Raw genomic sequence first — 8,582 nt, forward strand, 5'->3', positions numbered from 1 at the left:
AAATATGATGCAAAGGACTGGAATTTCTCAACTTGTTAATCATTTATTAACTTAGATTACAGGTCCTTCCTTTTATTGTTTCAACAATTGTTCATTTTATGAAGACTACTGAAAGGAATAAGCTTATTCCCTTATCATTTTAAACCAACTGATTATAATATTCAAAAAATCATATACTTCATGGTATTTATTTTAGGTTGGTCACTCCTAACACTGGAAATACCAAGTATTTCTTCTTTTTTTTTTAAAGATATTTTAAATATATAATAGTATAGTATATCTTGAAATAAAAATGTGGTTACTGTGCATTTTATTGAGCAGCGGTAATACTAGCTTAATTTTTTAAAAGCTTAAATTGGCGATATTAAAATTGAATGTTGTCCGGTTTGCATTATTTAATTGAAATATATTACAAAAATCATTTTATAATTAAAAAAAATGATATCAGAGGTTCTGACTAAACTTTAAAAGGTGACGGATGATAAACTCTCTCTCTCTCTCTCTCTCTCTCTCTCTCTCTCTCTCTCTCTCTCTCTTCATGTGTTTGAGGGGGTGTGTGTGTGTATTGAATAACATTACATACCTGATTCTCGAATTATTCCTAAAATTGCTTAGAATTGCCTCTCTAATTTTCCATAGTTATGTCACTGATGTAACAGGTTGGTTATTGTCCTCGTTAACCATTTCAAAAGTTGTCCTCGTGTAAAATACCTGAACATGTCGTGAATATGCACATTGTTGATTGGCATTTAATATTTATTTTATTTTGTAATGCACATAAATCATTTACAATAGATCATAACTACCCAACTAATTATTTTCAATGAAATAAGGAAAATGGAAAGATGTTCATTCTTTTTTTTAATTTTTTGTACAGTATCAATTGACAAGGAAATATGAAACATTTTACTAATTGTTACATGCACACCTTGTCAGCCTTTCATCTTGTGCATTATGTAAGAAAAAAAAATCAATCAGAATTATATGCAGAGCATCCAAACTCACGAAATCTTAGTGATAAGTGTATTGGCATTCAATCTAGTTTTCTGCTCTTTATTTCACGTTTCTCCTTTTTATACTTTAATGCTTAGTCTGTTTTTCTTGAGGGGGGGGGGGGAGAATACAGAATGCGCCTTTTTCATTTAATCGTTGGTGCCTTTGGTTGTCATCAGAAAAGAACAGAAGAACACCATTTTTTTTTCTTTTCCTGATTTTCTTAAGAAAGCTATATAATAGTTTAAAAACGTACAAACAAGTAAAGTGTAAGGAGGATACAGGATGATTTCTTAAAAATTCTACAGTGCATCGCATGATCCCAAATCGGTCGGAAGCTCTACAGATGTTGCACGACAGGCCTATAGGAAGCAATTTCAGTTGGGGGGGGGGGGCACATCTATACATTTTCAGTTGGGGGTAGGGGCACTATCAACTACCAAAATTCCTTGACAAGCAAAAAAAAAAGGTCATCAGACGTTTTTATTGAGGAGGCACAAGCATATAGTAGCTATGTTTTCTTTAGTAATCTATAAATCGGCAAAATTATAGGGGGCCACGGCACCCGTGCCCCCCCCCCCCCGGTTCGTACGGCCATGCACGAGGAAAAAGGAATCTTAAATTTGCTTATTCTGGAAATTCAAACCGTAAGAAGTACCTCTGGTATTTAAGAAAGTCTGCGATCCATCAGCTTGGAGGTAATGCATAAACTTTAGATATTTTAAAGTTTGGCGTGTTGGGTTTTAACGGTGCTGAGAATTGTCAGGGAGCGTATTTCCCCGACATGTAACAACAACAAAATTTGGTCAACAAATCAGAAACGTGAAATACAAAATATACATTACATCGGTGAATTTGAATTCAGTTTCATTAGGGATGTCAACGAATATTCGAACATTCGAATATTCATTCGATGAGTTAATATTCGAATATGAATTTGAGACTCGAATATTCGGTGGTTTTCAGATTTCACAAGAAAGGTAATAAATTTTAATTAGAACAGTTCTGGAATTATCCCCGTTTTATTTACTAGCGATCCCCTGATTCCTTTCGCTACTTTCTTATCTTATAGATCTTCCAAATTTTTTTTCATTTTGAGTAAGGTATAAAGAAATAGACAAGAACTATTAATGTATGATACAAAAAGTACTTTCAGTAGTTTAATATGATCGGATCTAGAACCGAGGACAACGAAATGAAACCTTCTTGAATGTCTAAGGGACGTGAAGGATGTACTTATGAAAATAATTTTTATTGATCATTGAATTACATCTTTGATAGAATCAGCCTGTAATATTGTAAAGGGCTCAATTTCAGAATGCATCAATGACTTGATTATCTCGGGTTAAATATAATTTTAAAAATTTAAAATCATTATCAGGAAATTAATGACCTAGAAAAATTGTCCATGGAATTGTTTGTTTATGTTGTCAAAACATTGTATCAAAGATTATATTATATCTTTTATTAAGCAGATAATTGTAATTAATTACGTGTTTTTGAATCTGAAGAGTAAACGACAATCTTGCCCCTGGTTAAACGACTGGTTCGTTAGTTTGAACTTGTATAGATATCATTTGTTACATTTATATTTCGGTTGTATACACTTAAATCAATCATTTATTTCAAACATTGACAGATATCAAATGTAGAAATCCTTATTTTGCACCTACAAAAGTCTATGTCCAATTTTACTTCCAAATACCGACGCAAACCTGCCATGAGAGTATAATGATGTACATTTGAAATTAACTAAATTTTATTTATTTTATCGAACATTCGAATATATTCGAATACTTTCATTGAATATTCGAATATGAATTATGGACAAAATTGACATCCCTAATAATTATAAAACTGTTTTGTTGCACTCCTGACTGCAGTAAAATTGAAAATTAAAACCATAGAACACAAAAATTCGTAAAGTGTTGGCAACATCAAGTGGTAACAAAATTGTGCAATTACTTCATAATTAAAACACATGAAAGTATTTAAACTTGGCTTTATATCTTGAATTATTCCCTATTTATGTCCAAAAACTAGCTAAAATATATATTTAGAAGATACAATATATTTCATAGTATATTTTCCTTCACAGGACAAAGACTGTAAGCAACTGAGGTCAACCAGAAACATTCTACTCATCAATTTTTTTTCTTTATATTTATTCATATTTGATCTGTAATAATTCTAACATATTTGTTGCACTCCTGACCGAGAGCATGGGAGTCTTTAAAGTAGAATTGTGAAGCAAAAATTATATCAGAACTTGTTCTGTTGTTTCAGTGAAGTTGAGCTGGAATTACTTGAACTTAACAATTTTTCAGTATGTTTAATTTATTTTTCACATTCTTAAAAAAATCAAAGAAAAAAAAAACCACACATCTGAATTGATAAAATTGAAAAAGGGAAAACTGTCAATAATTTAGTACTAAATCATTCAAATAATTCATTATTAATTAAAGCATATTTCTTAGCATAAGTAGGTCTTTTATTCATATAACTTGAATCTTTAAAAAATGTGTTGCACTCCTGAGCATATAAATATAGATCTGAAACACAGACCCTAATAATAAACGGATAAGTCGCGGATATAATCCATGGCCGTAGAAACCGGGGGCACGGGGGGGGGGGGGGGCACGCCCCCCCCCCAAATTTTTCCGATATATAGATTACTATAGAAAACATAGCTACTATATGCTTGTGCCCCCTCAATGAAAACGTCTGGTGACCTTTTTTTCTTTTTGCTTGTCAAGGAATTTTTGGTAGTTGATAGTTCCCCCTCAACTGAAAATGTATGGCCGTGCCCCCCCCCCCCCCCAAAAAAAAACTAGAATTGCCTACTACAGGCCTGTAATCTTTGATTATATAGCTACGTTCCATTTTCCGGGGTTGGGAGGCTTACTATTTACTATAATAGAATGAAACTAAAAAAATGCTTCCTGTTGAACAGGAACTATAGGTATTCATAACTCCCCTGTACCTTTCCCTTCCTCAACAGTTATATACAGGGTGGGGTAAACATGTGCTATTGACAGGTACATATATACACTTTATGTATATACAACTGTAAATTTCAGGTAAGACTGAGCATTTTAAAAATCCCTCACCTCTTGAGTTTTCATACAGTGTTTCGAGTCTACTTTCTGCAAATCCTATCACATTTGGAAACGTTTGTGCCAAAGAATAGGTTGGATATTATCCTAATACACAGACATGACAGAGTAAACGTAATTTTTAGGTTTTTACTAATCTAACATTTGGATCTATGAAACTGAATTCAAATTCACAAATGTAATGTATATTTTGTATTTCACGTTTCTGATTTGTTGACCATATTTTGTTGTTGTTACATGTCGGGGAAATACGCTCCCTGACAATTCTCAGCACCGTTAAAACCCAACACACCAAACTTTAAAATATCTAAAGTTTATGCATTACCTCCAAGCTGATGGATCGCAGACTTTCTTAAATACCAGAGGTACTTCTTACGGTTTGAATTTCCAGAATAAGCAAATTTAAGATTCCTTTTTCCTCGTGCATGGCCGTACGAAACGGGGGGGGGGGGGGGCACGGGTGCCGTGGCCCCCTATAATTTTGCCGATTTATAGATTACTAAAGAAAACATAGCTACTATATGCTTGTGCCTCCTCAATAAAAACGTCTGATGACCTTTTTTTTGCTTGTCAAGGAATTTTGGTAGTTGATAGGGCCCCTACCCCCAACTGAAAATGTATAGATGTGCCCCTCCCCCCAACTGAAATTGCTTCCTATAGGCCTGTCGTGCAACATCTGTTAGTAGATCTTCCGACCGATTTGGGATCATGCGATGCACTGTAGAATTTTTAAGAAATCATCCTGTATCCTCCTTACACTTTACTTGTTTGTACGTTTTTAAACTATTATATAGCTTTCTTAAGAAAATTATTAATTATCAATGACCTTCTTCTATCTACGAAAGCCTATTAGGATCAACTACGGTAAAAAAAAATTTAAAAGGCGTTTAACGCCTTTTGAAAAGGCGTTATAACGCGAAAAAAGGCGTAATAACGCCTTTTGAAAAGGCGTTTTAACGCGGAAAAAGGCGTTATAACGCAAATAAAGGCGTAATTACGCCTTTCCAAAAGGCGTTATAACGCGAAAAAAGGCGTTATTACGCCTTTCTAAAAGGCGTTAAAACGCCTTTCCGAAAGGCGTTATGCCTTTCCAAAAGGCGTTATTACGCCTTTCCAAAAGGCGTTATTACGCCTTTCCAAAAGGACAAGCAAACAAAAAAACAAGACCCCCCCCCCCCCCGAAAAAAAATAAACTGCCTAAACTTGAGGGGAAACTTTTTCTAATTTTTCGGTAAAACTTTTTTTAAATGCAATGACTTGCCCGAGTTTAACCATACTGCAACAAAATGTTAAGGGACCAAGCAATCAATTAATGATTTTTTAATATTTAAACTATAGGAAGACTATTCTCCCAAAAAGTGGGGTGGGGGACCCCCCCCCCCCCCCCTCACATTCGTACTACCGGCCTGTTTGAAAAGGAGTTGTATCCAAAAATGGAAAGGCGTTATTTTAATATAGTAATTATATGAAAGATTGAACCAAAGCCATCTTTATTTATGCAATATTTAGATTATAGTTTTAATATTATAAATTATATTATAAATTATAGTATTTTCTATATTCCTGCACATCTCGCAGACAGTTGTTTGCATTTTGCATGCATATTAAGAGAAGTCAACACTCTACTTTTGAAAATCCAGGATATAGGCAGAACAAGATTTGGACTTTGCTAGCCACGTATTAAAAATTCATGTCAAATTTGAAATATTTTTCTCTCCTCTAGGTAAAAAACAGGCAAAGTATTTGCATAGGTATAATGAGCAATTAGCCTTCAACAAAATTTCTGAAATCCATACAACTTGGTAGAAGCGTCTGGCATCAGAGAAGGACTAAGTTGGTTTAACACTGAAAATGTTTTTTTTTTCCTAGAAATCTAATTATAATCAGTCCCCAGGGTGGGCTAAGTAAGTCATGTATTGAAAAAAAAGAGGCGTAATAACGCCTTTTTAAAAGGCGTAATAACGCCATTTTAAAAGGCGTAATAACGCCTTTTGGAAAGGCGTAATAACACCTTTTGGAAAGGCGTAATAACGCCTTTTAGAAAGGCGTAATAACGCCTTTTGGAAAGGCGTAATAACGCCTTTTGGAAAGGCGTTATAACGCCTTTTTAAAAGGCATAATAACGCCTTTTGGAAAGGCGTAATAACGCCTTTTTTCGCGTTATAACGCCTTTTGGAAAGGCGTAATAACGCCTTTATTTGCGTTATTACGCCTTTTTCCGCCTTATAACGCCTTTGTAAAAGGCGTTATTACGCCTTTTTTTCGCGTTATAACGCCTTTTCAAAAGGCGTTATAACGCCTTTTAAATTTTTTTTTTACCGTAGTTTGATCCTAATAGGCTTTCGTATCTATCTTCCCTTAAAAAAAATGAAAAAAAGATGATTGATACTATTTGATGTTCAAAACATTATGTCTGTCAACTAATTACAGACATTTTACAGTCAATTCAGAGAATAGTTTTCATCACTTAACACATATTTTTAAATACAATGTACATGTATATATATATTACACATTGCAAAAAATCATGTCTTGAAGTCTTGAAAATATGAAAAACTTACCGTAAATGATAACAAAATATCAAAACGATGAACTGATTTACAAACTAAGAATGGGTTATCGTGTGTTATAATTTTTAAAACAATCTTAAATAAAATACATATCAGATGTCAGGGGTGCAACACAATAATGTAACATAGGGTCACTTCAAAATCTAGTATTTTTTTGTAAGAAAACTTGTATGTCAAAATTCTCTTTTGGTTTAAATTTAAAGCACTGACATAAAAGGACAAAAAATGATTTAAGGGGGGGGGGGGGGTTATTATTTCATATTTCTAAGATTTATTAAATCTTTTCAAAGCAGAATTGAAAAAATAATGTACAATAACTATCAAAAAGCCATTTTTTTCACATATACAAGAGAAGAAACTCAATCAAGGTTTAGATACATGTATAATCAAGTTAATACAGCATTTTTGGAAAAGATGGACCCAGGAATATCTTACAGCTTTGAGAAAATTTCATCGAATATCAGGATCAAATAAATAATATATGGGGACCTTGTGTTAATCCAAGTGGAGATTCCAAATACATGTATTAGGTAAAAATTAGTGGTGAAAGGAAAGGGCAATTTTGTTCGATCTGCAAAGTTTAGAACAAATGTGGAAAAAATGACAAGAACAATTGTGAAACTTTATCCACTTGAAATTAATGAGAAACATATAAGAGTAGTAAGAGTCTGTGAAAATATGCCTACATGACAAGTCTGTGTGATTTACACATCAATAACTCACACAAAACTTAAAAAAAACATTCCTTTAATAACCGTATTCACCATTTTCACTCAATATTGTAAAAATACACACTGTGAAGTGATTACTAATTTTCATGTGGTTTACTTTTTGTGGTAAGAAGACATATGAATTCATATCTTCCACCAAATGTAAAATTGTAGCTATCTAAAAATGCTGTGAAAAATGTGCAGGATACATGTATATGTTAAAAAGACAAAAGGTTAACTGGACTTTTCCTATTAGTTTATATCTATTCTGGATCCCAAAACTAAGCTAAACAGCATATTTGGTGTAATTTTAAACATGTGTTAAAGATTACATTTTGTAATCAGCATTTTGGATACAAATAAAATAGAAAGTTGGAACATACTGGCCTTATAGCGGCCTACTGATATCTGAAAAAACAAGAGGCCCATGGGCCACAACGCTCACCTGAGTCAATATGGCCCTGCTGTTCTTTGTCAGCAGATTTCTTATTCTATATATTCATACGTAAAGCTTTGATCAACTGTTCTAGGCATAACCTATCCCCAGTTGCCATGTTTTGAATGAAATTGAATCTAAACTTTCTGAGGATGCTTCTATATTCATATTCAACTAATCATGGTTTTGCTGTTCTTGAAACGGAATTTTAAAGATGTCTGCCATCCTACCCTAGGGGGTAGGAAGGGAGGGGGGGTTCAAGATTTGAACAAACTTGAATCTACACTACCTTAGGATGCTTCCATATCAATATGACTAATTATGGCTTTGTTGTTCTTGAGAAGAAGATTTTTAAAGATATCTCTTATATATATTCTTTTGTTAAACTCTGATCCCCGATTATGGCCCCACCCTACTACTGGAGGATGCCTTGAACAAACTTGAACCTACAATACTTGGGGATGCTTCAATATCAAAATGACTAATCACGGCTTTCCTGTTCTTGAAAAGATTTTCCCTATTTATTCCTATGTAAAACTTTGATCCCCCATTGTGGACCCACCCTACCCCCGGGGGTCTTGATTTCGACAAATTTGAATCTACACTACCTAAGGATGATTTCATATGAATATGACTAATTGTGGCTTTGTTGTTCTTGAGAAGAAAATTTTTAAAGAATTTTCCTATATATTCCTATGTAAAACTTTGATCCCCCATTGTGGCTCCACCCTACCCCCGGGGGTCATGATTTGAACAA

The sequence above is a fragment of the Saccostrea echinata genome, unplaced genomic scaffold (assembly GCF_033153115.1).
Source record: "Saccostrea echinata isolate AGI-Se365-2 ecotype Australia unplaced genomic scaffold, CSIRO_AGI_Sech_v1 ptg000047l, whole genome shotgun sequence".
Lineage (NCBI taxonomy): Eukaryota > Metazoa > Mollusca > Bivalvia > Ostreida > Ostreidae > Saccostrea > Saccostrea echinata.